General features: G+C 43.0%; 1 protein-coding gene across 1 annotated transcript in view; it reads left to right on the top strand.

The window, feature by feature from the left end:
* Positions 1 to 10,603: 10,603 nt before the first annotated feature.
* Positions 10,604 to 15,238, top strand: part of RTEL1 (regulator of telomere elongation helicase 1) — an 81,910-nt gene continuing 77,275 nt past the window's right edge. Inside the window, exon 1 of the mRNA XM_038750304.1 lies at positions 10,604 to 10,666. The gene's annotated coding sequence lies outside the window, so the exon portion shown is untranslated. The remainder of the gene's footprint in view (positions 10,667 to 15,238) is intronic.

The following is a 15,238-nucleotide window of genomic DNA, read 5'->3' as shown; positions in this document are numbered from 1 at the left end:
TGTTTAATAATCAATCAATCAATCAATGGTATTTATTGAATGTTTACTGCGTGTGGAACACTGAACTAAGCACTTGGGAGAGTACGACACAAGAAAGTTGGTAGACACGTTTCCTGTCCACAATGATCTTATGGTCTGGAGGGGGAGAGAGACAATAATATAAATATATAATTTAAAACATATAGTTTATAGATATGTACATAAGTGCTGTGGGGCTGAGGTTGGGATGAATACCAAATACCCAAAGAATTTAATAAGTATTATAGCATAAAAATAACTCTGATACCATTTCTACAGCTCAGTAAACTGTGTCTACTGACCTGTATATATGTATATACCTGTATATATGTATATATGTTTGTACATATTTTTTACTCTATTTATTTATTTATTTATTTTATTTGTACATATCTATTCTATTTATTTTATTTTGTTAGTATGTTTGGTTTTGTTCTCTGTCTCCCCCTTTTAGACTGTGAGCCCACTGTTGGGTAGGGACTGTCTCTATATGTTGCCAATTTGTACTTCCCAAGCGCTTAGTACAGTGCTCTGCACATAGTAAGCGCTCAATAAATACGATTGATGATGATGATGATGATGATGATGATGCTGGAAAGGCACACCTCTGGTCCACCCTTACCAACCTGGCCCATAAATTCTTGAGTCAGACCTATATTCTCAAAATCTGGGAATGCGGCTAAATCATCACTCTCCTTTAGATCTTTATAACTTGCCAGGATTGTTCTGGTCCGAGTCTGACGAATCACTTCAAAGTGACTCAGGGATTCATTATGGGCTTGTGTCTGAGAGATTGGGTCTAAAGCAGCAGTTCCTGGACATGTGTAGCGATGGCGATGCAGTGACAGGAAACCAGGAGCAGGAAAAAAAAAAAAACCCGCACTGAAGCAAAGCATGGAACTGAAGGAATTTTAATGAAGGGCACCTAGACAGTGAATTATAACTGCTATTGCTTATGCTACCAAGCTCAGCACAAAAACTAAAATGGATTTATCAATCCAAGGCTCCTCTAGAGATCTTATAAAACTGAAGGTATTACTAATTCAGAGGCTTTGGGCTGAGAGCTCAATATCAATATGCAGGCCCAACCAGAGAAAGAATGTGGTCAGAAAGACCCCTTCGTAGTCCGTATACCAGGCCTGAGTGTGCCCATGAGCATATTCTTCTGTTCTGGTACCAGGCCTGCTATACTGATGCCAGGGTGACACAATTTGGTGGCATTCCTCTATGGAGAATTGTAAACACCAGAACTCTGCAATGCCTAGCTTTGACCTCTTCAACTCCCAGCTCCTTACAGAACCATAACTCACCCTGTGAAGGCTTGTTGACCCACTGGAAGCCCCAATCCGCTCATCCACCAAAGAGGACCGGATACTGAGTTCAAGTCTTCCTTTTAAACCTGACTGAAAATTTGGTTTTCCAACAGTCTGGGTTAGATTAGAATCGATTGATCATATTTATTGAGCACTTACTGTGCGCAGAGCACTGTACTAAGTGCTTGGGAGAGTTCAATATAACAGAGTTGGTAGACGTTTTCCTGCCCACAATGAGCTTACGGTCTAGAGAGGGAGATAGACATTAATATAAATTACGGATATGTAGGTATCGTCCAGTGATCTGTAGAAGATAGCTAGGGCAAGTTCAAGAATGTCTTAGTAGCTTCCACCTTCTCTTCCCTCCAGTTCACTTTTTTATTTATTGGAAATAGCAGTATTTAGATTTTATAAGATGTACAAAGCAGTATCCTCTGGTGTACCTTGGAATGTAGCCTTTGACCGAAAATCAGGAGACCAGAGTCAATCAATCAATCAATCAATCATATTTATTGAGCGCTTACTATGTGCAGAGCACTGTATTAAGCGCTTGAGAAGTACAAATTGGCAACATATAGAGACAGTCCCTACCCAACCGTGGGCTCACAGTCTAAAAGGGGGAGACAGAGAACGAAACCAAACATAATAACAAAATAAAATAAATAGAATAGATATGTACAAGTAAAATAAATAAATAAATAAATAGAGTAATAAATATGTACAAACATATATACATATATACAGGTGCTGTGGGGAAGGGAAGGAGGTAAGATGGAGTCCTAGTCTTAACTCTGCCTCTGAGCCTCTGGGTGAATAACAGTAATGATAGCAATAATAATAAGCACTTACTACGTGTCACACACTGTTCTAAGCACTGGAGTAGATACAAAGCTAATCAGGTTAAACAGAGTCCATGCCCTGCATGGGGCTCACAGTCTTAATCTCCATTTTCCAGATGAGGTAACTGAGACCCAAAGAAGTGAAGTGACTTGCCCAAGATCACACAGCAGACAAGTGGCACAGTCAGGATTAGAACCCAGGTCTTTCTTACTTCCAGACACATGCTCTAACCAGTAGGCCACACGGTTTCCCCTTGTGTAAAATGGGGCTAATATAGACATTTGATCAATCAATCCATCAATGGTAATTGAGCACTTATTGTGTACAGAGAAACGTACTGTCATTATAGAATATTTATGACTTTTCCTCTTGAGGGTCTTGTTGCCTAGGAATTGCTAGAATTGCTAGGAATTCTCTTTGGGCAGCGTCACTCGGCACACATCCCTCCAATCCTTACAAACCTCCATCTCCTTCCACAGCAAGCAGAAACTGTATCCACTTTGTCTGCTGAGTGACCTTGGGCAAGTCACTTCACTTCTCTGTGCCTCAATTACCTCATCTGTAAAATGGAGATTAAGACTATGAAGACAATGTGGACTATGGACTGTATCTGCCCTGATTATATTGAATCTATCACTGTGCTTAATTCAATGCCTGGCACATAGTAAGCACTTAACCCATTAAAAAAAATAAAAATAAAAATAAAAAAACCTGCAGTTCATACTATTCCGCCAGTCTTCAACTCCCTTCCTCCACAAACATGCCAGACCACAGCTCTTCCCATCTTTAAAAAAGCCATCCAATCATGATGTGAGAGCAGAATGGAAACAGAAACTTTTATTAGTTTCAGCTTGTGTTAGTAATCTTAGTCATCTCTTTTCTTTCCAATGCTTATGTTGTTGGGGTTGCCTTCGTCCATCATTTCCACCTCTTCCACACTGTTTTCTCCTTTCCTTCCAACGGAAGTAGCAGTGACATTTAATAAGTATTTACAAAGTACGAAGTTCTGTTCAAACCAGTGTGTAGAAATGCATGGATATTGATTTAGACAAGATCCCCATCCCGAAGTGGAGTTCACAGTCTAGAGCCGGGAAGAAAGTAGACATTCCGAGAAAGAATAATTGGGTAAATTAAACAAAATCTACGACAATAAAAAAACCAATTCATTAGCACTGGAAAGATGAGTCTTTGGTCTCATCTCACCACTCCAGGCAAGACTGTCCTTGTTTCAAATAATCACAACCTTTTTAATGTCCTGAAAGTTGGGAAGGCTGCGGTCCACCTCTGCTTCTGTAAGCTCTAGACTGTGAGCTCGTTGTGGGCAGGGAATGTGTCTATCAACTCTGTTGCATTATACACTCCCAAACGCTTAGTATGGTGCTCTGCAAACAGCAAGTGCTCAATAAATATGAGAGATTGATCGATTGATTGTAAAGGGTAGCATCGAAGAGAGGAAAGAGGCCACGCAAGCATCAGGTGGCCCTCCACAAACCCTAAAGGCCCAGTGACTTGGAGACACAGGGCTACACATTCTGAGGTTTCTGCCTTCCTTTTGCAACTGCAGAAAGCTTCAAGCTTCATGATAAATAGTTTGTGATACATTGTGATAAAGATCAGATCATCATCACCTGATCTTTATGTTTGGGGTATTTTCCCCCGATGTACCCTCATGTGTTTGTCTTTTGTCATATCTACCTCCATTCTTTGAATGTCCTTTAAATTTTTACTGTTTTTTCTATTATTTTCTATTGACTGAGTGTTGTTCAAGTTCATTCCCCTTTGCAGCATTTATTTTCTCTATCCTCTTTCCAATTATTTTCCGGAGACACCGCATTTCCACTGTTGCTATTTTGCTTAAATACTTTTCTAGCATTGTCCTACTTTTGTTTCTGCAGAAGGTTGGTTCTATTGCTGATTTGTATTCTTGTACTGTTCTAGTTTACTTTTCTATTTGTTTGATAATACCTGTTCTGGATTTCTGGAGTCACTTTAGTATCTCCTGGTCAATACTTTTAACCACATTCAGAGATGGGTTAGTAGGGGAAAAGTTAAGGATGTTAAAAGAACTATCTCTAAAGTTGGAGATGGATGACACTTACTGGCCGTGTGATCTCGGGCAAGCCACTTAACTTCTCTGTGCCTCAGTTTCCTCACCTGTAAAATGGGGATAAAACTTGGAGACGGAGGTCCAGGAAGAAGCGACGGGTAACCGTCATACCGTTCTTCAAAGCATTCTTTGAGGTTACTGTTGGAAATAGAAAACTTGGTTGGATAGAGTACTGGGCTGAACCAACCTGACTTTCCCAACCTTATTGGGATTTTCTCTTTCAACCTAACTAAAGATTACTCTGAAGTCTTCACCAATCCAATTTTCCCACTGTTCGTATTTTCCCATTTTTTCCTTTTCTCTATTTGCATCCACCATAATTATAACATTTCTTCCTATTCCTTCAGTTTCTTGTTTGGTTCTACATTGTCTTTGCCTTCTGTAATTTCTCCCTTGAGCTACCAATACTATTTCATCTGTATGTAATAGTATATACGCCTGTATATATTTATATATGTTTGTACATATTTATTACTCTATTTATTTATTTATTTTACTTGTACATATTTATTCTATTTATTTTATTTTGTTAATATGTTTTGTTTTGTTGTCTGTCTCCCCCTTCTAGACTGTTAATATGTTTTGTTTTGTTGTCTGTCTCCCCCTTCTAGACTGTGAGCCCGCTGTTGGGTAGGGTCCGTCTCTACACGTTGCCAACTTGTACTTCCCAAGTGCTTAGTACAGTGCTCTGCACACAGTAAGCGCTCAATAAATATGATTGAATGAATGAATTAATGAATATACAGTACTATATAATAATAATAGAGAAAATGGTTGGGCTATCAGCTTCCTGTTGACACTCAGCTCTTGCTTGGCCCCATTCCACTATCAACTAATGGCACTTATTGAGTGCTTACTATTGGCAGAGCACTGTACTAAGTGCTTAATATGCTTACTCTGAGCTTCCCTAGGTGTTAACAAGGGCTTTTGTTCTATATCTTCTTGGAAAGATTTCCAGGGTCAAAATGGTGAACAAAATGAGGCCTAGGCTGCCTCCTTTTTTGAATCCTTTCACTGTCTGGAATAGTCCTTCACATTTCATGACACTCTGCTTTTTTCAATGCATTCTTACAATTAGTTTCATCGCCTCTTTTTTAGTTCTGTAATATTGCTTATGGAAAAGTTGTAAATTCTCACAGATCACATCAAATCCCTAATTCTGACGCCTTTGCATCCCACAGAACTTTACATCTTTCAAAATATGGGAAATTTAGGCCATTGTATTTATTTGAATATGTTCGTGCTCCAGATTACCTGTTGATTTGGCTTTTTACCTCTTATCAGACTGAAAACTCTTTGAAGGCAAGCACCTCATCTTCTTTAAAGTGTACCCCAAGTGCATGGTCCTACTTACTCATCCCAAGGCACTAAATAAACACCGTTCTACCAAAATGCGGAATTTCATTATTGTTTTGGACAGAATGTGAATGCAGGAAACTTTCTTCTGGCAATGTCTGGGTAAAGCATAAAATGGTTCTGGAAGAATCAGTTGGGCTCATGTGCACAATGTCAGAAACAGGGAGAATACTACGACTTGAATTTTCTCTAATGCAGAGAATGCAGCCCCCACGTTATAGGAGAACTGGATGAATATAATTAATGAAGACTGATCACTTGGTTCAACCTAATTACCCCTGTGTATTATCATACAGAATTGCAAATGCTTGGTTCTTAATTGCTATCTAGCATCCTCCTTATTTTGGCCATAGGAACACTGAAAAGCTGCCTAAAAATGGTAGTAAAATCTATGTACTTCCATCTATACAGTTTACCATTTTTTCTTATACAGCCCCTGATCTCATCTTTCTGGCTTCCTGGTTCTACTTTTTCTGAAATTTCTTCTAAATTATACAGGGTTTTTGAGACAATTACAGGTGCTTCCTTTCTTAAATATTGTCATCATTATGTTCATTTCCCAGTTGTTATGCACAACTTGGCAGCATCTTGGAATGGCAAGATTTTCTAATCCATTTACTTTAATTCCTTTAGGTTGGACAAACTCCAACCTAGGTCACACAAAGAGAGAGGCAAACATAGCCTAGTAGGAAGAGGACCGGGCTGGGAGTCATGGGACCTGGTTTCTAATCCCGGCCGTGCCACTTACCTGCTGTGTGACCTTGGGCGAGTCACTTAACTTCTCTGTGCCTCAATTTCCTCAGCTGTAAAAGGGGGATTAAATATATGATCTCCGTCATCCTTACACTCTGAACCCCATGTGGGACTGTGTCTGATCTGATTGTATAGTATCTATCCCAGCCCTTGAGACAAAGTAAGGACTTAGCAATTACCATAGTGTTTACTGTTAATATATAATGCTAAATAATGCCTTTTATAATGCCAAATAATGAACCTCATTACTGGGTCTGAAAAGTGGCCCAACTAGTTCAATATTCTGTCTCCAGCAATTGGCTGCTGGATGCTCATGATGGTTATTGAACCACTCTCCAATCTGAAGTAATCCCCAAAATCAAATTCAGTAAGTAGTTTTCCTAGATGGGGTACAGTGAGATTTATATGCTAATAGAAATCCATGTCTGTTTCTGGGAGCTGCTGACTCTCAAACCACAACAGCATTTGTAAAAACACTATTTGGGTGTAGGATTATCCCTAGCATCTTCCTCAGTAAAGAAGGTCCTAAATAATTCACTGAGCCTTTCAGCGACCTCTTTTTAACCAAGTACACCTTTTACTCTGCGGTCATCAAGTGTCTCCACCCTTTTATGATATATTTGAAAAATCTTTTATTAGCTTTGGCATCTTTTGCAAGATGACCTTTAAACTTTTTCAGTCCACTTAATGTCACGCTTTTACCAAACCAGCCACTTTTCACAGACTTTCTTGTTTTCTCACAGTTGAATTTTCCAATTTTTAAGGGATGGCTCCCCCACAGTGGTCTCTTACCCTGTCAGTTAGGCCTGTAGGGTGTCTGCTTATCTGTTTTTTTTCTTCTAATCTTCCTGTGACAAACATGTTATTTGGACCTCTAAAGATGATGCCTTAAAAATAGCTGCAAAACTTCAGGTTAATCACTTATTTTGCCGTTTCTTTCTGCTTCTTCCTAAAGCGTGGGAAGCAGCGTGACTTAGCGGAAAGAGCCCAGGCTTGGGAGTCAGAGGTTGTGGGTTCTAATCCTACCCCTGCCACTTGTCAGCTGTGTGACTTTGGGCAAGTCACTTAACTTCTCTGGGCCTCAGCTACCTCATCTGTCAAATGGGAATTTAGACTGTGAGCCCCACGTGGGACAACCTGATTACCCTGTATCTAGAGAAGCAGTGTGGCTCAGTGGAAAGAGCACGGGCTTGGGAGCCAGGGGTCATGGGTTCTAATCCCGGCTCCACCACTTGTCAGCTGTGTGACCTTGGGCAAGTCACTTAATTTCTCTGGGCCTCAGTTACCTCATCTGTAAAATGGGGATTAAGATTGTGAGTCCCTTGTGGGACAACCTGATCACCTTGCATCCCCACCAGCACTTACAACAGTGCTTCACACATAGTAAGCACTTAACAAACGCCATCATTATTATTATTATTACCCCAGCACTTAGAACAGTGCCTGGCATGTAGTAGGCACTTAAATACTATTATTATTATTAAAGTCTACATTTTTTCCACTTCCATTTCAAAACCCAAAAATATCCCTTTGTTGAGTTTTATTTTGGCCTCCCCTCTTCCAGCACCAGTGCAATGGAGCTCAGAATTGTCCTCAGAAAATAACAAATGTCCACCCGGCCACACTCTGGACGCTAAAGGGACAATAAGAACAGTGCTTGGCACATAGTAAGCGCTTAACAAATACTGTTGTTAATAATGATAGCATTTATTAAGCGCTTACTATGTGCCAAGCACTGTTCTAAGCGCTGAGGGGATACAAGGCAATCAGTTTGTCCCACGTGGGGCTCACAGTCTTAATTCCCATTTTACAGATGAGGGAACTGAGGCCCAGAGAATAATAATAATAATAATAATGATGGCATTTGTTAAGCGCTATGTGCAGAGCATTGTTCTAAGAGCTGGGGGTATACAAGGTGATCAAGTTGTTCCACGTGGGGCTCACAGTCTTAATCCCCATTTTACAGATGAGGGAACTGAGGCCCAGAGAATAATAATAATAATAATAATAATAATAATAATAATGATGATGATGATGACATTTGTTAAGCGCTTACTATGTGCAGAGCACTGTTCTAAGCACTGGGGGGATACAAGGCGATCAAGTTGTCCCACGTGGGGCTCATAGTCTTAATCCCCATTTCACAGATAGGGGAACTGAGGGGGCTCACAGTCTTAATCCCCATTTTACAGATGAGGGAACTGAGGCCCAGAGAATAATAATAATAATAATGGCATTTGTTAAGCACTTACTCTGTGCAGAGCACTGTTCTAAGCGCTGGGGGGGATACAAGGCAATCAAGTTGTCCCACGTGGGGCTCACAGTCTTAATCCCCATTTTACAGCTGAGGGAACTGAGGCCCAGAGAAAAATAATAATAATAACAATGATGGCATTTGTTACGCGCTTACTATGTGCAAAACACTGTTCTAAGCGCTGGGGGGATACAAGGTGATCAAGTTGTACCACGTGGGGCTCATAGTCTTAATCCCCATTTTCCAGATGAGGGAACTGAGGCCCAGAAAATAATAATGGCATTTGTAGGCGCTTACTATGGGCAGAGCACTGTTCTAAGCGCTGGGGGGATACAAGGCGATCAAGTTGTCCCACGTGGGGCTCACAGTCTTAATCCCCATTTTACAGATGAGGGAACTGAGGCCCAGAGAATAATAATAATAATAATGGCATTTGTTAGGCGCTTACTATGGGCAGAGCACTGTTCTAACCGCTGGGAGGATACAAGGCGATCAAGTTGTCCCATGTGGGGCTCACAGTCTTAATCCCCATTTTACAGATGAGGGAACTGAGGGGGCACACAGTCTTAATCCCCATTTTCCAGATGAGGGAACTGAGGCCCAGAGAAGAATAATAATAATGGCATTTGTTAAGCGCTTACTATGTGCAGAGCACTGTTCTAAGCGCTGGGGGGATACAAGGCAATCAAGTTGTCCCACATGGGGCTCACAGTCTTAATCCCCATTTTACAGATGAGGGAACTGAGGGGGCTCACAGTCTTAATCCCCATTTTACAGATGAGGGAACTGAGGCTCAGAGAATAATAATAATAACAATGGCATTTGTTAAGCGTTTACTCTGTGCAGAGCACTGTTCTAAGCGTTGGGGGGGGGGGATACAAGGCGATCAAGTTGTCCCACATGGGGCTCACAGTCTTAATCCTCAATTTACAGATGAGGGAATTGAGGGGGCTCACAGTCTTAATCCCCATTTTACAGATGAGGGAACTGAGGCCCAGAGAAGAATAATAATAACAATGGCATTTGTTAAGCGCTTACTCTGTGCAGAACACTGTTCTAAGCGCTGGGGGGGATACAAGGCAATCAAGTTGTCCCACGTGGGGCTCACAGTCTTAATCCCCATTTTACAGCTGAGGGAACTGAGGCCCAGAAAATAATAATAATAATAATAATGGCATTTAAGTGCTTACTATGTGTAGAGCACTGTTCTAGGCGCTGGGGGGGGTACAAGGCGATCAAGTTGTCCCACGTGGGGCTCACAGTCTTAATCCCCATTTTACAGATGAGGGAACTGAGGGGGCTCACAGTCTTAATCCCCATTTTACAGATGAGGGAACTGAGGGGACTCACAGTCTTAATCCCCATTTTACAGATGAGGGAACTGAGGCCCGGAGAATAATAATAATAATAATAATAATAATAATAATAATAATAAGAAGAAGAAGAAGAATGGCATTTGTTAAGCTCTTGCTCTGTGCAGAGCACTGTTCTAAGCCCTGGGGGGTACAAGGCGATCAAGTTATCCCACGTGGGGCTCACAGTCTTAACCCCATTTTACAAATGAGGTAACTGAGGCTCAGATCAGTGACTTGCCCAAAGTCACACGGGTGACAATTGGCAGGGCCGGGTTTTGAACTCATGACCTCTGACCCCAAAGCCCGGGCTCTTTCCACTGAGCCACGCTGCCCATCATTGTTAATTAGCCCAAAGGGGGAGACTGCCAACGAGGGGGGGGGCCAAGACCACGGTCATCATCATCATCATCAATCGTATTTATTGAGCGCTTACTACGTGCAGAGCACTGTACTAAGCGCTTGGGAAGGACAAATTGGCTACACAGAGAGACGGTCCCCAAAGGCGCCGCCATAATGGCGGCGAGGGAGGCCTTCCCTCAGAGGGCCCTCACCGTTCGCGGGGCATGACGGGAAAAGGCAGGTGGGGGCGGGCCCCGCGCGTCACGTGACCCCCGGCCGCATGCGTCTCGGCCCAGCGCGCCCACGGGGACCCGAGCGGTGGGGCCATCGGGTAAGGGAACGGCGGCCGGAATTGGATTGGATCCTGTGTTTTCCAACGGAAAACCTAATTCCTGGACTATCCCACATGGAAGAAGCGGCGGCAGCGGCCCTCCAAAACCCTGAAGTTGCAGGGCGCTCGTTTTGGGGGGAAATGCCCGGGGACTACAACTCCCGGCATGCAACGGGGCGGCTGCCGCCCGGCCGTGGGGCCGGTTGGCGCCGCGCTGCATCCTGGGATGTGTAGTCTTTAACGGGCTGGAAGTTGCAAGCGCCTGCTGTGGCTGTGATGCTCCCAGCACGGGGGGGGGGACAGAGGGGGGAAGCCTGTGTGTTTGGTGTAAAATCTGTTCGTTCATTCAGTCGTATTTATTGAGCGCTTACTGTGTGCAGGGCACTGTACTAAGCGCTTGGGAAGTACAGGTTGGCAACATATCATCATCATCAATCGTATTTATTTACTGTGAGCCCACTCTTTAGACTGTGAGCCCACTGTTGGGTAGGGACTGTCTCTAGATGTTGCCAATTTGTACTTCCCAAGCGCTTAGTACAGTGCTCTGCACATAGTAAGCGCTCAATAAATACGATTGATGATGATGATGATATCATCATCATCATCAATCGTATTTATTGAGCGCTTACTGTGTGCAGTACTGATGATAGATAGCAGGCTGATGATAGAGACAGTCCCTACCCAACAGCGGGCTATTAATAATCAATCAATCAGTCGTATTTATTGAGCGCTTACTGTGTGCAGAGCACTGTACTAAGCGCTTGGGAGGTACAGGTTGGCAACATATCATCATCATCAATCGTATTTATTGAGCGCTTACTGTGTGCAGTACTGATGATAGATAGAAGGCTGATGATAGAGACAGTCCCTACCCAACAGCGGGCTATTAATAATCAATCAATCAGTCGTATTTATTGAGCGCTTACTGTGTGCAGAGCACTGTACTAAGCGCTTGGGAGGTACAGGTTGGCAACATATCATCATCATCAATCGTATTTATTGAGCGCTTACTGTGTGCAGTACTGATGATAGATAGCAGGCTGATGATAGAGACAGTCCCTACCCAACAGCGGGCTATTAATAATCAATCAATCGTATTTATTGAGCGCTTACTGTGTGCAGAGCACTGTACCAAGCGCTTGGGAAGTACAGGTTGGCAACATATCATCATCATCATCAATCGTATTTATTGAGCGCTTACTGTGTGCAGTACTGATGATAGATAGCAGGCTGATGATAGAGACAGTCCCTACCCAACAGCGGGCTATTAATAATCAGTCAATCAATCGTATTTATTGAGCGCTTACTGTGTGCAGAGCACTGTACTAAGCGCTTGGGAAGTACAGGTCGGCAACATGTCATAGACTGTGAGCCCACTTTTTAGACTGGGAGCCCACTGTTGGGTAGGGACTGTCTCTCTAGGTTGCCAATTTGTACTTCCCAAGCGCGTAGTACAGTGCTCTGCACATAGTAAGCGCTCAATAAATACGATTGATGGTGATGATGATATCATATTGATGATGAAATCTTGATAACTGCTCGAGATTTAGGAAATCGATCAATCAGGGGTATTGACGGAGCACTTACTACGTGCAGAGCACTATACTAACCGCTTGAGAGAGTACATTATATTATATATATTATGTTATGTATTCCTACTATTATTATACTGCTTCTCTGTGAGTGTAATGCACACAGCAAGCGTTCAGTAAATATGATCGAATGAATGCGCTTAGAACAGTGCTTAGAGAAGCAGCGTGGCTCAGTGGAAAGAGCCCGGGCTTTGGAGTCAGAGGTCATGCGTTCAAATCCCAGCTCTGCCAATTGTCAGCTGTGTGACCTTGGGCAAGTCGCTTCACTTCTCTGTGCCTCAGTTCCCTCATCTGTAAAATGGGGATTAAGACTGCGAGCCCCAGGTGGGACAACCTGATCACCTTGTAGCCTCCCCAGCGTTTAGAACAGTGCTTTGCACATAGTAAGCGCTTAATAAATGCCATCATTATTATTATTATTACTGAGCGCTTGGGAAGTACAAGTTGGCAACATCTAGAGATGGTCCCTATCCAACAGTGGGCTCACAGTCTAAAAGGGGAAGACAGAGAACAAAACCAAACATACTAACAAAATAAAATAAATAGAATAGATATGTACAAGTAAAATAAATAGAGTTATAAATATGTACAAACATATGTGCATATATACAGGTGCTGTGGGGAAGGGAAGGAGGTAAGATGGGGGGGATGGAGAGGGGGACGACGGGGAGAGGAAGGAAGGGGCTCGGTCTGGGAAGGCCTCCTGGAGGAGGTGAGCTCTCAGTAGGGCCTTGAAGGGGGGAAGAGAGCTAGCTGTCTCTATAATAATGTCTCTATATGTTGCCAACTTGTACTTCCCAAGCGCTTAGTACAGTGCTCTGCACACAGTAAGCGCTCAATAAATGCGATTGAATGAATGAATGATGGTATTTGTCAAGCGCTTTTTTGGGGGGTTGACATTTATTAAGCGCTTCCTATGTGCAAAGCACTGGGGAGGTTACAAGGTGATCAGGTTGTCCCACGAGAAGCAGCGTGGCTCAATGGAAAGAGCCCGGGCTTTGGAGTCGGAGGTCATGGGTTCAAATCCCGGCTCTGCCAATTGTCAGCAGTGTGACTTTGGGCAAATCACTTCTCTGTGCCTCAGTTCCCTCATCTGTAAAATGGGGATTAAGACTGTGAGCCCCATGTGGGACAACCTGATCACCTTGTAATCCCCAAGTGCTTAGAACAGTGCTTTGCACATAGTAAGCGCTTAACAAATACCATCATCATCCCACGGGGGACTAGCTCTCTTCCTCCCTTCAAGGCCCTACTGAGAGCACACCTCCTCCAGGAGGCCTTCCCAGACTAATCCCCCTTATTCCTCTCCCCCTCCCCATCCCCCCCCGCCTTACCTCCTTCCCCTCCCCACAGCACCTGTATATATGTATATATGTCTGTACGGATTTATTACTCCACTTATTTATTTTATTTGTACATATTCTATTTATTTTATTTTGTTAATATGTTTTGTTTTGTTCTCTGTCTCCCCCTTCTAGACTGTGAGCCCACTGTTGGGTAGGGACCGTCTCTATATGTTGCCAACTTGTACTTCCCAAGCACTTAGTACAGTGCTCTGCACACAGTAAGCGCTCAATAAACACAATTGAATGAATGAATCCTCATTTTACAGATGAGAGAACTGAGGCCCAGAGAAGTTAAGTGACTTGCCCAAAGTCACACAGCTGACAATTGGAGGAGCCGAGATTTGAACCCATGACCTCTGACTCCAAAGCCCGGGCTCTTTCCACTGAGCCACACTGCTTCTCTAAGCACTGTTCTAAGCGCATTCATTCGATCATATTTATTGAACGCTTGCTGTGTGCAGAACACTCACAGAGAAGCAGTATAATAATAGTAGGAATACATAACATAATATATATAATATAATGTACTCTCTCAAGCGGTTAGTATAGTGCTCTGCACGTAGTAAGTGCTCAGTCAATACCATTGATTGATCGATTTCCTAAATCTTGAGCAGTTTCAGCAGAACAACCTACATGCCATGCTTAACATTAAATCTCAGGAAAGGATTGCCAGCAGAGAAGCAGTGTGGCTCAGTGGAAAGAGTCGGGGCTTGGGAGCCAGAGACTGTGGGTTCCGCCACTTGTCAGCTCTGTCACTTTGGGCAAGTCACTTCACTTCTCTGGGCCTCAGTTCCCTCATCTGTAAAATGGGGATGGAGACTGGGAGCCCCCCATGGAACAACCTGATCACTTTGTAACCTCCCCACGCTTAGAACAGTGCTTGGCACGTAGTAAGTGCTTAATAAGTGCTTATTATTATTAGGACAGTACAATACAACATAAACTGACATTCCCTGCCCACAGTGAGTTTACAGTCTGGGGGGACTAGGGGGTGAGGCGAGATAGGCATGATTACAGTTAATAAAATGACATATGTACATAAATGCTGTGGGGCTGGGAGGGGGGAAGAGCAAAGGGAGCAAGTCAGTGCAACATAGAAGAGAGTGGGAGATAATGGCAAGTAGAGGCTGGGCCTTTATTCCCCTTCCTCAGTCCTCTATTCTCCATCCCTTCCCAGCCTCAGCCATAATTTATCCAACAACAAACCGACTCAGATCAAAATTCATGTTGGGTGCCGTTGTCTATTTGGTGGGCATTTTGCCCCTGGGGCCTGTGCAGTGCTTCTTCCGTGAAGGATTTCTCTGAGCGTGTTCCACATCGTGCCATGGGGATTTAAAGTGGAGGTGATAGTCATTTAAAATAACACCAAATAATATCAGGCTAGGACTTTTTGCTAGAATGGCAACGGACTGGAACCACCAAATAGCACTTCATTTGATGTAGGGGAGCAGTGGTATTGTTGAACTGTTTATAGGACTTCTTTAGCCGGTATTGTACCCTTTCAAATGCTTACTACATGCAGAGCACTATACTAAGTGCTCAATCAATTCATTCATTCATTCATTCGTATTTATTGAGTGCTTAATCAATGCCATTGATTGATTGATTTCCTAAATCTTGAACAGTTTCAGCGA

This window comes from Tachyglossus aculeatus, chromosome 8 (assembly GCF_015852505.1).
Source record: "Tachyglossus aculeatus isolate mTacAcu1 chromosome 8, mTacAcu1.pri, whole genome shotgun sequence".
NCBI lineage: Eukaryota > Metazoa > Chordata > Mammalia > Monotremata > Tachyglossidae > Tachyglossus > Tachyglossus aculeatus.
The sequence above is the reverse complement of the archived record's forward strand: the minus strand, read 5'-3'. Positions and strand labels throughout refer to the sequence as shown.